General features: G+C 35.3%; 1 protein-coding gene across 48 annotated transcripts in view; it reads right to left on the bottom strand.

The window, feature by feature from the left end:
• PTPRD (protein tyrosine phosphatase receptor type D) overlaps positions 1–19736 on the bottom strand; it is a 2308694-nt gene that overhangs the window by 838046 nt on the left and 1450912 nt on the right. For all 48 annotated transcript variants that reach the window (XM_046022098.1, XM_046022091.1, XM_046022095.1 and 45 more), the window contains one exon: positions 9378–9435. The gene's annotated coding sequence lies outside the window, so the exon portion shown is untranslated. The remainder of the gene's footprint in view (positions 1–9377; positions 9436–19736) is intronic.

The raw sequence follows: 19736 nt of genomic DNA, 5'->3' as shown, positions 1-19736 counted from the left end.
CCAGTGACAAGAAATAGCTTGCTAAGAATGTACTAACCTTAAAAAGACATAGCAATAAAATCATTAAGAAGATCTTAGCAAAATTAAAGTGCTTGGAATCTAATATTCAAAAATAGCAAATTTTTCTTCTCCCCTATTCTCTCTTTTCACCCAAATAAATTTGATTAACCCTTAGAATCAGGCATAATTTTCATTCCTGTAGAAGTTGTCCCTGACCTATTTGGAGTAGATTAAGCAACCTTATTGAGAACTCCTGTGCTTCCCATATTTGGGGAATATTTGCATTATCCTATAATTGTTTATTTAATGACTCTGCATCCTAGATGGACTATGTCTGTCTTATTTCCCCTTTATGTTCACTAGGCATTAGCATAAGGTTTGGCACGTAGACAGCTATTTGTTTTTTTCCATGTCCATGTCATTATTTATCTCTCTTTCCCCACATCCAACATCTAGTTTGTCTGCAAATCCAGGTAGCTTTAGCTTCAAAGCAGTAATTGTCCAGAATTCAGCCACTTTTCTCATTCCTGAAGCTAAAACTTGATCTACCTCTTACCTGCGTAATTGCAATAGCTTCTGTGCTAGTACACTTACCACTGTTCTTGCCCCTGTTAGTCAGTTCTTAACCCAGAAGCCTGAGAGAGCCTCTTAAAATATATACCAACCACATTACTCATCTGTTCAAACCTTCAAGGAGATGTCATCTTACTGAGGAAATAAGTCGAAGTTCTCACTAGGAGCTACAAAAGTCTTTTCTTTCAAACTCCCATTGCACAGGACACTCCAGCCACAATGGCTCTCTCACTACATCTCACTTTAGGTAATCCTCCTCCTGTGGCCTTTGCTCTTGCTGTTCCCTTTCTCTAGAATGGTTTTCCTCTATTATCTACAGGACTAATTTTTTACTATCTTGAGAGATTTTCTTAAGTCTCTCTCAATTCAAAATCTCTAAAATTTCAATATTTCCCCTTACCTGGTATTCTAATTTTCCTTTCATGTTTTATTTTTCCGGTTAGTACTAATTCAAAGTCTGATATTCAGCAGGTAGAATGAACTTTTATTCAGGGTGGTTCAGTGTCTGATGAGCTGGTACCCATTTTCACTTGCTATGAAATATTGTAAACACCCCTGCACATCACTTTGGAATATACTCTGTTATCTATTTTACTTTACCATCTGCCTCTCCTACTCTAAGGTGTTTTTGTTCCACATTGTATCACCAGCATCTGGATCATCTACTCTGCTATAAGAACTCTAACTGTATGCACTTACATTAGCGTATCCATGCTTCTGCATTAAAAGGTACTACAAAATGATCCTATACTTATTTGCTTTTATGTTATCTCCATTTAATTGATTCTGGACTCCTTGAGAACAACTATCTTTTTTTTTTTTAACCTTTATCCATCTCCACCATCTAGTAATGACTGGTTAATAAATATTTAATGAATGAAAAAAGGATTTTGTTCTCAACCACAATTATTCACTTAAGATACATAAATTATCATAACTATGTCTTCATTTACTATGTTTACATACCTTTCATCAAGCTAAAATTATTCATATAAACTTTCACTGGTGCAAATATAACCTTATAAATTATATATTCCTAATGTGTACATTTATCTGCCTTGAAGATTTTCAATAACATAAACCTTGTGACAGAAGGGAAAATATTGTATATATACAATCCTCTCTTGGCATTACTATAGATTTAAATGCAGTAACATGAAGATCTTAAGCAAATTTTAGACAACTGTTTTCAAAAGAAGTTATTTTATAGATTTCATAATTCCATTCAGTAACTACAAATGATTTCTGATATTTTAAAATGTGATATAAAAATATGATTCTGAATAGGAAACTCTGGGATCAGATTCAGAAGTGGTTTTTTTGTGTTTTTTTTTTTTTTTAAGTTTGGAGCTATTTCATGTGCTCAAGATTTAAACAAAACATGAGATTTAAAAAATCATCTTTAGGTCTGCATCATCACCACAAGAACAATAAACCTCTAAAATCTTTGCTAATACATTATATAAGATCATATAAGACATGTTTATCAAATGTACAAAAAATAGTCTTAACAATTCCTATAGATGTAGGAATCAAAAAGTTAACTGCTTGTTTTGAGAAATACTGTCCTTCCTGTGTGAACCTGTTTTGTAACTTCGGTTCCTATTTATTAACCCTGACTGAGACAACTTTCCCATGGTTTTGTTTTGTGTCTTTTTTTTTTTTTTAAGATTTTATTCATTTTTTTTCTAAAGAAACAGTGAGACAGAAAGAGAGCAAGCATGAGCAGGGGGAGAGGCTGAGGGAGAAGCTGATTCCCTGTTGAGCAGGGAGCATGATGTGGGACTTGACCCCAGAGTCCTAGGATGCTGACCTGAGCTGAAGGCAGATGCTTAGCCAATTGAATGTGCCCCAGTTCTCCCATGTTTAACACAGCCTATCCTAACCACTCTTAACTTGATCCCACTAAATATATAAGAAATTGTTAGATACTAGCAAAAACTCACATTACTTGGAAATGCAGAGCCAAATGCAATGGGTATAGCTTAGTTCCCAATTTTGGAGATCTCAAAACAAACAAACAAACAAACAGAAAACGAAATAACAAAAGCAAAGCCTTTTAGATATTCTTGAACTTAGTTTCTCGGTGATTCTTTGGAGCTGAGTCTCTAAACACTTCCCGTTGAACAGCAGACATCCCACTACTATGCACCAAAATTTAATGTTTCAAATAATCTCATTATTATCTGATATTTTATCTCTCATCTTTCTATATCCTATAACTAGGAAAACAGTGGAAGAGAATAAAGCAGATAAATATGGATACTTAAAGATCAGACATCTAAGAAGTTTCTCAACTTACTAGTGGGTTTGGGTTCTACACTCCACCACCTATAACTGAATTTGATTGACATTTTTTAATTTATTTATTCAGCCATTTATTTCTAGAGAGTGAAATCTACCCTTTTATGAACATAATCTTGGATGATTTGATCATTAAAGTTACCCTGAGGAGGAGTTAGAAGTAAACCTCTATTTAAATAGGTGATGGGGGGGGGGTGCCTGGGTGGCTCAGTGGGTCAAAGCCTCTGCCTTCGGCTCAGGTCATGATCCCAGAGTCCTGGCATCGAGCCCCGCATCGGGCTCTGTGTTCCGCAGGGAGCCTGCTTCCTCCTCTCTCTCTGCCTGCCTCTCTGCCTAGTTGTGATTTCTCTCTGTCAAATAAATAAAATGTTTAAATAGGTGATGGGTATTAAGGAGTACAGTCGTGATGAGCACTGAATGTTGTATGGTAATTGATCAATCATTAAATTCTACTCCTGAAACTAATATTCCACTGTATGTTAACTAGCTGGAATTTGAATAAAAACTTGAAACATTTAAAAAAAAGTCAACCCTTATTTTTAGCTCTATTTGGTTGGCCATTAAGAACCATTTAGTTTATTCTAAACTTTACTTAGCCACTTTTCTTCTTTTTTGTCTATTTCTGTTAATTTGGCTGCATCCAGTGATCTTCAATTTAATCACTTAACTAAAGCCTGACAGATTTAAAAATACACACATGTTAATGAAATTTGATTCTAGATAATTAGATGGTCAGAATATATCCTTAGTTCGGATATGTATACATATAGGAGATGTAAGTCCAGCCTAGTTAAAAAGTTTTTTTTGCAAAGCAAGATTTTCTTTCTTTTCTTTTTGTAATGGATAGAAGTTTATTTTTTAGGAGCAGTTTAAAGTTCAAGAGAAAAATTAAAGGGACCTGTTTTTTAGCTTCTCTTTCTACAAGCAGCTTGATGGTTATGACTAAAAGTGGGGTTGATGATTTACACTTTATATTGATTAATACATGGTATTGTCAGGAAGAATGATATAATTACATAATCTAACTACCTTATACTATTTTTAAAGATTTTATTTATTTATTTATTTGAGAGAGAGAAAAAGCTCAGGGGGAGGAGGAGAGGGAGAGGAACAGGAAAACTCTGTGCTGAGTGCAGAGTCCAACATGGGACTAGATCTCACAACCCTGAGATCTTGACCTGAGCTGAAATCAGGGGTCAGACACTTTCCCGAGTGAGCCATCCAGGTGATCCTATAATTTGTTTTATATGGCTTTATTTTTGTGTCATTATGAACATAAGTTAGATTGAAATTCTTTTTTTTTATCATCATGACTTTCTTGAGCAATTCAAACAATCCAAACTGATAGTCTTTGATTATGGTGATGTTAACAGCAAATTGTTATGTTTAATCCTGTCAATCTTTACTTAAAATGATAAAAATAGCAAACTAATATAAAAATCAACATAAGATCTATATTAGTCTATGTGAAAAATACCTTTCTTTTGTTTTATAAGAGATTGAAACTATACTAAAGGTAACTTTAATTTAAAATTCTACAAGTACAGTCAGATCAAGAGATAGCAGCCTTCCCGCACTTAAGGTAGTCTGTAGATACCATTTGTCACATTGTGTTTAATTCTGACATCAACCTGAAATGTGAAACATATTATTGATGTGCTGGGAGGACGCATCAAATCATGAACATCTGAAACTCATGTCATAGAAGGAATCATTGAAGATGCTACGGATATTTTACATAGAAAATGGAAGACAATGGAAATAAATAAAGGCAGATACGTTTTGTATCAATTTAAGGAAGACCTGTCTTGGAATTAGAGCTAGCCAGTAATGAAAATGAGGTTAATATATAGTTCAAATCACAGACTGGCTGACTGTATGTCATAGGGAAGTTTCCTGTAAAGTATGATTTTGAACTAGGTGAACTTCTTTAGTCTTTACGCCTTGATTTTTTTTTTCCATTGAAGGATAATGTGGTTTTAAATGTAGATTAAAGAAACACCTGAAACACAGATATATTACCAAATATCTTTCTGGTCTTGGGCAGGTCATTTGTCTTCTCTGGCTCCAAATTTGTCATATACAAACATGGCCTATAGTCTTTAAGGTCTGTATTAATCCTAACATTCACTGACCATGTAAATAGAGACACACTGAATCAAATTCTAAGTCTACTCATGGTAAAGGATCATTGAAATTATAGACTTTTAGAGCTGGAAAGCATTTAGCAACCCCCTCCCCCCAAGTTGTTAGATTATACATATCACTGTTCTTATACTGACTTGTTAGGAAATAATTTAGTAAGTCTTTTAAATGCAATGCACAACATGAGACTTTTGGTTACTACTCTTGAATACAAAAACATAACTCCCTCAAGAAGAAATGCTCAGAGAACATCCTGCTGAGCTTCCTTCTTTTAACCATACAGTCTGTGTACACAATTAACCTTCCATTAATTAGAGTATCTTGTTCTTTACTTGGGATTAGCAAATTAAGATCATAATCAAAAATCTCTAATACAGATTTAAATATGCCCCCCTCATATGTAACATTATTTATTTACTAAAAAACCTGGAATCTGGCTCATTTAATGGATGCCTTACTTAGCAAATCTGCCTTATTTCTCTAAAATAGCGCTAGTCAGAACTTTATAAAAAGTTCTTAAAATCACCTAAAAAAAAAACTTGGTATTTCTGACTTAATTAATTGATGAAACTCTAAGAGGTAACTAAAGTTCCAGAAGGTGACTTTAATTATGTGGAAGTATTTATAGGCATTGGCATTTGTCCTTATACTAAAACATGATACCACATAGCATATAATCAAATGTTATCATTCACAAGAAACTAAATTACACTTGCCAAAATAAGCCAAGCACTTGGCTGTCGAACTCACAATAATATTATGTTCACCTTATATATTTGTGAATTTCCAAATTCAGACAGTTTAACAGTTTCTGGCTAACATTAGCTTGATCCAATTTTGAAAAGTGACAGTGATGATACATGAAGAAGAAAGCTCACTTAACAAAATTGGCTAAATTTGGTCAATGAACCCAATGCAAAATATTTTGAAACTTTAATTCAAGAATGTTATAGTCATCATTAAAAATATCTTAGAGAGATGCCTGGGTGGCTCAGTCAGTTAAGCATCTGCCTTCGGTTCAGGTCATGATCCCAGGGTCTTGGAAGAAAGAGCCACGTGGAGTTTCTTTCTCAGCAGGGATCCCGCTTCTCCCTCTGCCTGCAGCTCCCCCTGCTAGTGCTCTTGCTCTCTCACAAATAAATAAAATCCTTAAAAAAATTCTTAGATATCCCTAATGTTCTCAAGCAGTCATTTATTAACTGTCCATGGTGTCAGGGCACTCTTCTTAAATTATGAGGAATAAGAAGATGAGTAAAAAGATGTAGACCCTCCCTTCAAGAAATTTCCCATCTAGACACTGAGGAACTTCCAGGAGTGTGGAAGCTGATGCTTTTGCTTTTGATGCTTTTGGTTTTGGTTTTCTCAGTTCAAGGTAATCTCACAACATAATGGCAATTGTTGTCTCTGGAGTTCCACCTGTATTCAAATTCTGATACTACTACTACTACTGCCGCTACTACTACTACTACTTGTGTGACTGGATAGATATTTAGTTTCTCTAGTTCTCTGGTCCCTATCCTAAGATGGAAGCTCAGAGGTTTACTATAAAGAATAAATGAAATATGTATGGTACATGAAATTATTATGCATATCAAAAATAAAGTTAAATACATTTAAGGGATAAAGGATACATCAAATAAGAAATCTGGCTTTCATCTGACAAGATTAAAAAGTTCAATATTTTGTAATATGTTAGAGTTAGTAGCCTGTTTTTAAGACGGATTATCTAAAATTCATAGACTATGGACTACAGAGGGAAAGAAGAATTTCTAATGTAATGCCCTAAAGCAACAGCAACTAAGTGAGCTGGTGATCTCAGACAAATGGAGGAGAAGACAATTTGGGAAATAGTGATAAAATATAATGCAATAAATAAAATGTTTTGTACTTTACACAATTGTTTGACAAAATATCTTATACTTTTTAGACATCCTAGAAGTCAGGGTTAGAAAGAACTAGATAGATTTGTTAAGTGGCAGAAGAGCCTCTTAAAATATATTAGAATGAGTAGATATTAATCTGAAAAATACTTTGGACTTTTGAATATTAATCCGAAAAGTCACTGTTTCTGGTGGAGTGGAAACACTGTAAAATACAAAAGTCATAAAGGTTGCAGTTTGGATTCTTGCTCTAAATCTTATTAGTTGTGAGAGATCTTTGTTTCTTTACCACCAGTTTCTTTATGTGTAATCAGAAGATATGAGAATGTCATGCAAAGCCCTTTACTTCACGCTTGGCACATCTTAAGAACTCAGTAAGTAATACCAATAATAAACACTGCTATTTTTATTGTCATTTCTGTGATGAGATGAAGATAGTTATACTATTTTGTTTCCATTTTTATTCATCTTGAATATACAGACAAGAGATACTGTGTTCTCTGATTCATCTATCTTGTCTCCACAAGATAAACTTCTAAAATGCACTGCATATTTGCACTTTCAAACATGTCTATATGTGAGCAGATAAGTTCCTGATATTCCAAGATTCAATGAATATAATGATAACATTTACAGATTACCCTATATATCCCCTACTATATATCAGGTTCTTTTCTGAAGGACTTTTCATATAAAACTTATTTAATCCTGACAACAGTCTAGGAAGTACATATAATTATTATCTCCATTTTACAGATGAGAAACCTCGCATGCACACACACACACACACAAGTTAATAATTTGCCTAAGATCAAACAGATAGCAATAGCAAACTCAGGTAAGTCTAAGTTTAGAACCTATGCAATTTGCCCCTTATGATAGAGTTGATTTGTTCTGAAGAAGCAGTATCAGAAATGGAGGTATATTTGAAATATTTTTTATTGACACTAGATCAGACAGAGATAGAACTTAAAATAAAATAGGAACATCATTTGTATTATTTGTTCTATGGGAATAAGTACTTGGGATGCCTGAACAACTGGTTTTTAAACTTACTCTGGAACATTATGTGCTCAGAAAATAGAAACTGATTCTATACAAATTGCTGAACCATAGAACAGAATGATTAATATCATAAGAGAGTCATGAACAAAGACACAGAAGTTCAGAAGACAGCATCATTTTGACTAGGGGTATTTATGGTGAAGGTGAGATGAATCTTAATATATAAAATAGAAACAATGAGGAACTAAAGGGGAAATAGGCTGGGAGCCTGAATTTACTACAACATTTGCCCCTCTTGCTTATTTGTTCAGTTCTCATATAATTTGACTTCAACCATATCTTGGTTTCTGAAAGAACTGTGTGTGCCTTTTCTATATATTAATAGTCCCTTTTTTCTTAGAAACATAAGAAACATCAACTGAAGGATGAAGTTAACAGAGAATTTGGGAGGTGGTATTCTTTCCTTTACGCTGGGAACTTAAAACTTTTAGGAAAGAAGAGTATTTAAGCATGCTATGTAACTTTTAAAATTTGTAAACTTTATTTACAAAATTTGTATTTAGAAACCTCAATTTAAATCATTTAGTTTATTTTATAATTCATCACAGATTTATTTAAGATAATAGTTTTAAATGGTGAGCCACAGATAAAATATTTTAGGGAGAGCATAAAAATGATTTATTTTAGAGAATTGTCATTTTAAGATTAAAAACAAGATATTAAGCTGCAATGGGCAAGAAAAATGTACTGGGTAGAGGATTTTATCAAAAAATTATTATTGTGATAGATAAAATGTTTATATTAGAGAAGGGATATGTAAGGTAACAAAGCTGTGTTAATAGCAAAAATTTTGTTGCAAAATACTAAGAACTAAATGCATCACATTATAACCTGTTCTTGTTTAACAGAGATTAGACACTTAAAATTTTGTTAATCTATCTGCTAATTTGTTTTCTTGCTTTATTCCCTCATTAACAATAAATAGCTTTGTAGCTTCCAGAAAAAAAATAAAATAAAATAAAATATGTAGGCGAGACCACCGCCGAAGGCTAATAATTTCATAGCAGCAGCAGCTAAATTCAATCAACATTTAAATCTATAGGCATCTGCTGCTCCAGTTCAAAACTTTAACCCATTGTTGGATTTCCAACACATTTGTGACTAACATCATCCATGATTCAGAACTGAAAAATAAATCCTTCATTGACAGATCATTTCCTAGTTCTTCCATTGTTGTAAGCATAAATTTTATTTATAAAAGAAAAAAACTGGTCATTCACAGTAAAGAACGATTTAATCTTACTATATTTTTTGAGAGGACTATAAGTAAGTAGAATACAATGTTTGACTATTCCTTCCATGCGTCCATTCCAGTCAGTATTTGCTGAGTGCCAACTATATAGCAGGCACTGTATTAGGTATTAGAAACTGAAGCAGAGAAAGAAGGGTTAAAGTGTGTTGCACACTTACCTTGTATCAGCCACTATAGGTATTTTCAGACAGTCCCTGGCCTCAAGAGTTTCAAAACCTAATTAACAAGACAGAAAACAAAACTATTTTAAAAATGTATTTCAAACTCTAATTCTACCATCACCTTTAAAAAAAAATTAATTTAATTTTTTTTTAGTGTTCCAAAATTCATTGTTTATGCACCACATCCAGTGCTCCATGCAATACATGCCCTCCTTAATACCCATCACCAAGCTCACCCAACTCCCCACCTCCCTCCCCTCCAAAACCCTCAGTTTGTTTCTCAGAGTCCACAGTCTCTCATGGTTGGGGGAAATTGGAGCAGGAGACAAACCATCATCTTTTTTTTTTTTAATAAAGATTTTATTTATTTATTTGACAGAGAGATAGAGAGTGAGCACAAATAGGCAAAGCAGCAGGCAGAGGGAGAGGGAGAAGCAGGCTCTCCGCTGAGTAGGGAGCCCAATGCAGGGCTTGATCCCAGAACTCTGGGATCATGTCCTGAACCAACCGACTGAGCCACTACCCAGAGTCCCCATCTGCCATTATCTTTTTAAAGATGGTTTGAGACAGTAGAAAAAGGAAAAGGGTAGGTGAGAAGCTGGTATCAATTTTATATGATCAAAATCTTTAATTGAAGTAGTGAAATGCCAAAAATTAACATGAAACTTTCTTTTGTCTGTATGCTGTAAAGTAGTGAATATTGACTCTCCCTTAATATTTTGGATTGTGACTAGAATGTCTGACATAAAATGGCCACACCACCTTCTTGCACCTGTTTCATCAAGTTTACCAAATGTCTCAGTTTCTTGCTTCTTGAAATTACATAATACATTTCCAAACTTCCATCCTTTATTCTTGTTTTTTTTTTTCTTAAGATTTATTTATTTATTTGACAAACAGAGATCACAAGTAGGAAGAGAGATAGGCAAAGAGAGAGGGGGGAGGGATCTGAGGACCCTAAGATCATGGCCTGGGCTGAAGGCAGAGACTTAGACTGAGCCACCCAGGCGCCCCTCCATCCTTTATTCTTAATAGAACTGGATGCCACCTAGACTGTTAAATCCTGAAAGCCAAGCTAAGGCAAATGCTCATTTTTCCTACTCATCTTAAGACAGCTAGCACAAAGTTTTCTAAATCTTCTAAGTATTGCATTTATGTAGAAGAATCTCAGTTATTAATTTTTTTTAAATCCACGACTCTAAAACAAGTTAAAAAGGCAATGAATCTTAATTTCTCAAAGGGATCATTTTATGTTTTAAAGATTATCCTAATGATTCTTGTCTATTTTCATAATTTCTTCCTTCTAGACCACTGTCTTCTAAACTCTTTACCCTGTGTTCAACTCTTATTCCTCCTTCAGTTCCAAGGAAGTTGCCATCCCACATGGAAACCATTTTTTTTGATATCCTGCCACCTCTAAGTTTTGCTACGATGGATCTCCTAGATATCCCAGCAGTTCTGTGTACTTCATTGGTACGTATGTTGTGCCACAGAAACTAGCTAGTTGCTCACCAAACTGTTTCCTTTTTCTTCTTGTTATAGAGTCATATGAAATCTTGTAAATAGATATGCCCATGTGACTGAATTCTTTGCAATGGAATACAGCTAGATATAAATCATGGCAATATCAGACCTGACCTTAAAACTATCTCATAAATGATCCTTCATTCAGTGTTCCTGCTCACAGGTAGAATCCCTGAGGACTCACAGAAGGAATGGTCCATAAGACAGAAAGAACCTGGTCCTTCAGTCATAAATCTCAGGATCACGCCTCACCCCCAGTAATAAAGTCTATTGATACTAGAGAGTTACAAAGATGACCATCCTGACTAGGAACATCTATTGGCATTGGAGTTTTGTGTAAATGAGCATAATTTTCAGTTCTTTATGCCATTAAATTGTCAAGTGCTTCTTATAGTACTTAGCCTACTCAGACTGTGACTGTTTAATTTGTCTGATCTCTCCCACTAGGTTGTAAACTATAGTATCCCCACAGCAATTGATTTTGTCATGTTCTGGGCTTTAGGGGAGCCCCTGACAAAGTATACAGCACATAATTTTCTCTCTTTTTAATAACTTGGATCTTATGATAAGGTATCATGAAAATTTCATCGGAAACACTACTCTAAATACAGTTATTCCTTGGGTGGGAAATGCAAGGCTTTGTTTAGCACAGGCTTCAAAATACCTTTTGGTAAATAACTTAAAGGTAAAATCTGACTTTGCTTAGGAGTTCAAAGCAAGTGGAAACATCGAAACCTTCTTGCAAAACTGCTTTCCTAGGCTTCTATTTGCAGTTTTTCCTACAATGGTGAGAGCATTACAAAACTTTAGTCAGAAGTAATGGACTCAAAAGCTCCTTGAGATAGTTGCAGTGACTCGGAACATCCTTTGAATCTCTACTGGAGATTTAATGCCAATGGAAAGAAAATAAAAGGTAATTTTCTTTCCTTTTCAAAACAATAACCAATCACAGAACCCAAGACCTTCTGCTCTTCTCAAAATACAATGAAATAGCTTTTGCAGTTTAGACAAAAATAGAGACAACCGACAAACAATATCAAGTCTCAGTCAGCATGCCCCAATGTATTTATTGCTGACACAGATCCCTTCCCCACCCCCTTACTCCTCCAACCAAAAACACTATAGGCACTGACTCCTTTTGGGCAACCACCTGTTTGAGGCCACTTCCAAAAGGTCTCCTCATAAATCTCACCCATCTGTCTCTGTACTATCATCCTCTTGCTGGTTAAATTTGGTACTGTTTGTCAGAACCCACCTTTCAGACACATGCTTCCTTTACTTTCAGCCTTATTTAAGCAAGGGAAATAAAGAGGAAACAGTTCTTGTTGGTTCTTTTCTGAAGAATTAAGAGAAAGTGGTGTTTTGTTTTTTGTTTTATTTTGTTTTGGTTTTTTCCCTACAAGACATGCAACTGCCTTTCAACCTGAAGGAAAAAATCCTCAAGCTCTTATCTACAGCTCATTTGGATTATTTTTGAATGGCACTTTTAGGCTAGATTTTATGGTAACTTTAATAAATTTGTAGTTCATTCACATCAACATTAATATATAATTTCCCTTGGCAAAGTATTTGCTCCTTAGTGTCTGGCAAGCACACATTGGATTTTCCAGGGCAAGTTATTTCTGAAAGTTTCCATAGGCATTAAGATAACTTTTCTCCTTCTCAGATCATCACAAATCTGCCTTTCCTTTCTGAACACAAATATCAACCTAATGGCCCATTAATCTAGGTAGAAGAGACAACAGAAAGACTTAACACCAGACAGAAATATATATGTATCTCAGTCCCAAGTCATGTTTAATGTTTAAGTCAATTGGACTTCCTACTGCAGTCAAAGTGCAAATTATCAAGAAGTCTCCATTTTTTTTCTGAAAATTGAGGAAAATAATGAACTTTTATAAGCAGACCAAAATGAATTTTCAGCAACTGATTTAGCCAAGTAAATGTAATCCAGCTCCTCCACTATGCCTGATGTGTGTGAAAGAGTGGAAGAAACAAAAAGAAACTGTGGCAATACACAGGTTCTCTCATTTCCATGTTTTTTTTTTGCCAAATCTCTGACTAATTGTGGCTAAGGAACTGTAAGTGCTAAAGTCAGTAACTGTCAAAACCAGAACCATCTATGGTGAAGTATATTATAGTCTGATACCATATTTTATTATATACATATTTTATTAAATACAAATATGAATGGAAAATAATTTTAAGAAGATTTGAAGGTTTCCACTTACTTTGGTTATAAACCCAGTTTTTGCCCACAGAAATAACAAATATCTCATAAATAGCCTTGCATTTCACATAGATCCTTTCATTTACATCAGGAGAATATCATCTTTTATTATTTTTTTTTAATGGAGTTAGCTGGAGTTGAACATGGATATTTTATATTCTGACCCATAAAAAATACTTAGGACTTCCTCACTGTAATTTTTCTTTGCTGTATGACATGGCTTCTGTTACAGTGTGAAAGTCCAAGTTTCATGACTGACCCATGACCCCAGTATATGTAATAGAAATATTTTAATTAAAGTACTTCAAACCTTTTAAATAAAAAGATATTTTAAATAAAAGATATTCAACAGAAAAGCTGGAGATTAATTGATATGCTATAGTGTGATGCTTTCTACCACTCTAAATAAATTAGGAAAAGTTTACTTCATATGAAGTTTCTTTTGCTGCTAACCTTATTCTAAAACACTCCCAAATGATAATTATCAACATGCATGTTATTTTAAAACAGACTCTTTATTAGCACAAGCAACTGGGACCCTTTAAAGTAGTTTAAAATGACATATTAAAGAGATTTTATTAAGATGTCTCTTTTATTCAGAATTGTTTGCACCTGTTTTTCTTTAGTCATTGTCCTTACATTTTCACAGATTTGAGTTCATACTAGATAAACAATGCCAGATAAACAAACATCCAGGAAAAATAATATTTGAAATTCCTAAAGGTACCTGACTTGCAAAATTGTCAATTTCTGATTTCATATGCAGATCCTACAGTAGGAAGCCAGTAAGATGAGGCCCTCATTTTAAACTCTGTTTTATCAAATATGTTGGACCCCCTAAATTACCTAACTTTACTTGTTTCTTTTTCCTTCCTTCCTCCCACCCCATTTCTCTTTTTCTTTTTTCTTTTGTTCTTTCTTTTATTACTTTTTCTTTTTATTTACATATTTCTTAAAAATTTTAATTCCAGTATAATCAACACATAGTGTTATCTTAGTTTCAGGTGTACAGTACAGTGATTCAACAATTCCATATATTCCTCAGTGCTCATCCAATAAGTGTATCCTTTCACCCATTTTACCCACACCCTCACAGACCTCCTCTCTAGTAAACATCTCTTATTCTCTACAGTGAATAGACCATTTTTTGGTTTGTCTTTGTTTTTTTTTCTTTGTTTTGTTTCTTAAATTCTGCGTATGAGTGAAATCATTCAGTAGTTATCTTTCTCTGAATTGCTTCACTTAGCTTTATACTAAGTCCATCCATGTTGTTGCAAATGGCAAGATTTCATTCATCCATTCTTTTCTACGATTGAGTAACATTCCATTTCATATATATATACATATATATATGTATATATATATATACACACACACATAATCGCATCACTTCTTTATCCATTCTTCTCAAATGGGTGCTTCCATAATTTGGCCATGATACATAGTAAAGATAGAGGTGCATGTGTCTCTTTGAATTACTTTTTTTTTAAATTTTTTATTTCTTATTTATTTATTTTTTTAAGATTTTATTTATTTAGTTGACAGAGATCGCAAGTAGGCAGAGAGGCAGGAGGAGAGAGGAGGAGGAGACAGGCTCCCCGCTGAGCAGAGAGCCCAATGTGGGGCTCAATCCCAGGATCCCGGGATCATGACCTGAGCTGAAGGCAGAGGCTTTAACCCACTGAGCCATCCAGGCACCCTCTTATTTATTTTTTTTTAATAAACATATAATGTATTTTTATCCCCAGGGGTACAGGTCTATGAATCACCAGGTTTACACACTTCACAGCACTCATGATAGCACATACCCTCCCCAATGTCCATAACCCGCTCCCCCTCTCCCAACCCCACCTCCCCCCAGCAACCCCCAGTTTGTTTTGTGCGATTAAGAGTCACTTATGGTTTGTCTCCCTCCCAATCCCATCTTGTTTCATTTATTCTTCTCCTATCCCCCTAACCCCACATGTTGCATCTCCATGTCCTCATATCAGGGAGATCATATGATAGTTGTCTTTCTCCGATTGACTTATTTCACTAAGCATGATACCCTCTAGTTCCAACCACGTTGTTGCAAATGGCAAGATTTCATTTCTTTTGATGGCTGCATAGTATTCCATTGTGTATATATAACACCTCTTCTTTATCCATTCATCTGTTGATGGACATCTAGGTTCTTTCCATAGTTTGGCTATTGTAGACATTGCTGCTATAAACATTCGGGTGCACGTGCCCCTTCGGATCACTACCTTTGTATCCTTAGGGTAAATACCCAGTAGTGCAATTGCTAGGTCATAGGGTAGTTCTATTTTCAACATTTTGAGGAACCTCCATGCTGTTTTCCAGAGTGGTTGCACCAGCTTGCAATCCCACCAACAGTGTAGGAGGGTTCCCCTTTCTCCGAATCCTCGCCAGCATCTCTCATTTCCTGACTTGTTAATTTTAGCCATTCTGACTGGTGTGAGGTAATATCTCATTGTGGTTTTGATTGTATTTCCCTGATGCCGAGTGATGTGGAGCACTTTTTCATGTGTCTGTTGGCCATCTGGATGTCTTCTTTGCAGAAATGTCTGTTCATGTCCTCTGCCCATTTCTTGATTGGACTGTTTGTTCTTTGGGTGTTGAGTTTGCTAAGTTCCTTATAGATTTTGGATACTAGCCCTTTATCTGATATGTTGTTTGCAAATATCTTCTCCCATTCTGTCAGTTGTCTTTTGGTTTTGTTAACTGTTTCCTTTGCTGTGCAAAAGCTTTTGATCTTGATGAAATCCCAATAGTTCATTTTTGCCCTTGCTTCCCTTGCCTTTGCCGATGTTCCTAGGAAGATGTTGCTGTGGCTGAGGTCGAAGAGGTCCTCAAGGATTTTAATGGATTCCTTTCTCCCACTGAGGTCCTTCACCCATTTTGAGTCTATTTTCGTGTGTGGTGTAAGGAAGTGGTCCAATTTCATTTTCTGCATGTGGCTGTCCAATTTTCCCAGCACCATTTATTGAAGAGGCTGTCTTTTTTCCACTGGACATTCTTTCCTGCTTTGTTGAAGATGAGTTGACCATAGAGTTGAGGGTCTATTTCTGGGCTCTCTATTCTGTTCCATTGAACTATGTGTCTGCTTTTGTGCCAGTACCATGCTGTCTTGATGATGACAGCTTTGTAATAGAGCTTGAAGTCCGGAATTGTGATGCCACCAACTTTGACTTTCTTTTTCAATATTCCTTTGGCTATTCGAGGTCTTTTCTGGTTCCATATAAATTTGAGGATTATTTGTTCCATTTCTTTGAAAAAATGGATGGTATTTTGATAGGGATTGCATTAAATGTGTAGATTGCTTTAGGTAGCATAGACATTTTCACAATATTTATTCTTCCAATCCAGGAGCATGGAACATTTTTCCATTTCTTTGTGTCTTCCTCAATTTCTTTCATGAGTACTTTATAGTTTTCTGAGTATAGATTCTTAGCCTTTTTGGTTAGGTTTATTCCTAGGTATCTTATAGTTTTGGGTGCAATTGTAAATGGCATTGACTCCTTAATTTCTCTTTCTTCTGTCTTGTTGTTGGTGTAGAGAAATGCAATTGATTTCTGTGCATTGATTTTATATCCTGACACTTTACTGAATTCCTGTTCAAGTTCTAGTAGTTTTGGAGTGGAGTCTTTTGGGTTTTCCACATATAGTATCATATCATCTGCAAAGGGTGATAGTTTGACATCTTCTTTGCTGATTTGGATGCCTTTAATTTCTTTTTGTTGTCTGATTGCTGAGGCCAAGACTTCCAGTACTGTGTTGAATAGCAGTGGTGATAATGGTCATCCCTGCCATATTCCTGACCTTAACGGAAAAGCTTTCAGTTTTTCTCCATTGAGAATGATATTTGCAGTGGGTTTTTCATAGATGGCTTTGATAATATTGAGGTATGTGCCCTCTATCCCTACACTTTGAAGAGTTTTGATCAGGAAGGAATGCTGGACTTTGTCAAATGCTTTTTCAGCATCTATGGAGAGTATCATATGGTTCTTGTTCTTTCTTTTATTAATGTGTCCTATCACATTGATTGATTTGCGGATGTTGAACCAACCTTGCAGCCCTGGAATAAATCCCACTTGGTCATGGTGAATAATCCTTTTAATGTACTGTTGAATCCTATTGGCTAGTATTTTGGTGAGAATTTTTGCATCTGTGTTCATCAAAGATATTGGTCTGTAGTTCTCTTTTTTGGTGGGATCCTTATCTGGTTTTGGGATCAAGGTGATGCTGGCCTCATAAAATGAGTTTGGAAGTTTTCCTTCCATTTCTATTTTTTGGAACAGTTTCAGGAGAATAAGAATTAGTTTTTCTTTAAATGTTTGGTAGAATTCCCCTGGGAAGCCGTCTGGCCCTGGGCTTTGTTTGTTTGGAGATTTTTGATGGCTGTTTCAATCTCCTTACTGGTTATGGGCCTGTTCAGGTTTTCTATTTCTTCCTGGTTCAGTTGTGGTAGTTTATATGTCTCTAGGAATGCATCCATTTCTTCCAGATTGTCAAATTTGTTGGCGTAGAGTTGCTCATAGTATGTTCTTATAATTGTCTGTATTTCTTTGGTGTTCGTTGTGATCTTTCCTCTTTCATTCATGATTTTATTAATTTGGGTCCTTTCTCTTTTCTTTTTGATAAGTCTGGCCAGGGGTTTATCAATCTTATTGATTCTTTCAAAGAACCAGCTCCTAGTTTCACTGATTTTTTTCTATTGTTTTTTTTTTTTTTGGTTTCTATTTCATTGATTTCTGCTCTGATCTTTATGATTTCTCTTCTCCTGATGGGTTTAGGCTTTCTTTCTTGTTCTTTCTCCAGCTCCTTCAGGTGTAGGGTTAGGTTGTGTACTTGAGACCTTTCTTGTTCCTGGAGAAGGGCTTGTACCACTATATATTTTCTTCTCAGGACTGCCTTTGTTGGGTCCCACAGATTTTGCACTGTTGTGTTTTCATTATGATTTGTTTCCATGAATTTTTTCAATTCTTCTTTAATTTCCTGGTTGACCCATTCATTCTTTAGAAGGATGCTGTTTAGTCTCCATGTATTTGGGTTCTTTCCAGCTTTCGTCTTGTGATTGAGTTCTAGCTTCAGAGCATTGTGGTCTGAAAATATGCAGGGAATGATCCTAATATTTTGATACTAGTTGAGACCTGATTTGTGACCCAGGATGTGATCTATTCTGGAGAATGTTCCATGTGCACTAGAGAAGAATGTGTATTCTGTTGCTTTGGGATGAAATGTTCTGAGTATATCTGTGATGTCTGTCTGGTCCAGTGTTTCATTTAAGGCCTTTATTTCCTTGTTGATCTTTTGCTTGGATGATCTCTCCATTTCAGTGAGGGGAGTGTTAAAGTCCCCTACTGTTATTGTATTATTATTGATGTGTTTCTTTGATTTTGTTATTAATTGGTTTATATAGTTGGCTGCTCCCACGTTAGGGGCATAGATATTTAAAATGGTTAGATCTTCTTGTCGGACAGACCCTTTGAGTAGGATATAGTGTCCTTCCTCTTCTCTTATTATAGTCTTTGGCTTAAAATCTAATTGATCTGATACAAGGATTGCCACCCCAGCTTTCTTCTGATGCCCATTAGCATGGTAAATTGTTTTCCACCCCCTCACTTTAAATCTGGAGGTGTCTTCGTGTCTAAAATAAGTTTCTTGCAGGCAACATATTGATGGGTTTTGTTTTTTTTATCCATTCTGATACCCTGTGTCTTTTGATTGGGGCATTTAGCCCATTAACATTCAGGGTAACTATTGAGAGATATGACTTTAGTGCCATTATTAGCCTGTAAGGTGACTGTTACTGTATATTGTCTCTGTACCTTTCTGATCTACTACTTTTAGGCTTTCTCTTTGCTTAGAGGACCCCTTTCAATATTTCCTGTAGAGCTGGTTTGGTGTTTGCAAATTCTTTCAGTTTTTGTTTGTCCTGGAAGCTTTTTATCTCTCCTTCTATTTTCAATGACCACCTAGCTGGATAGAGTATTTTTAGCTGCATGTTTTTCTCCTTTAGTGCTCTGAATACATCATGCCAGCTCTTTCTGGTCTACCAGGTCTCTGTGGATAAGTCTGCTGCCAATCTAATATTTTTACCATTGTATGTTACAGACCTCTTTTCCCAGGCTCCTTTCAAAAAAGAAAAAGAAAAGAAAAAAAGATTTTCTATTTGTCACTAAGACTTGTAAATTTTACTGTTAGGTGACAGGGTGTGGACCTATTCTTGTTGACTTTGAGGGGGGGTTCTCTGCACCTCCTGGATTTTGATGCTTGTTCCCTTTGCCATATTAGGGAAATTCTCACCAATAATTCTCTCCAATAGACCTTCTGCTCCCCTCTCTCTTTCTTCTTCTTCTGGAATCCCAATTATTCTAATATTGTTTCGTCTTATGGTGTCACTTATCTCTCTAATTCTCCCCTTGTGGTCCAGTAGCTGTTTGTCCCTCTTTTGCTCAACTTCTTTATTCTCTGTCATTTGGTCTTCTATATCACTAATTCTTTCTTCTGCCTCATTTACCTAGCAGTGAGAGACTCCATTTTTTATTGCACCTCATTAATAGCTTTTTTGATTTCAACTTGGTTAGATTTTAGTTCTT

The sequence above is a fragment of the Meles meles genome, chromosome 11 (genome assembly GCF_922984935.1).
Source record: "Meles meles chromosome 11, mMelMel3.1 paternal haplotype, whole genome shotgun sequence".
Classification (NCBI taxonomy): Eukaryota; Metazoa; Chordata; class Mammalia; order Carnivora; family Mustelidae; genus Meles; species Meles meles.
The sequence above is the reverse complement of the archived record's forward strand: the minus strand, read 5'-3'. Positions and strand labels throughout refer to the sequence as shown.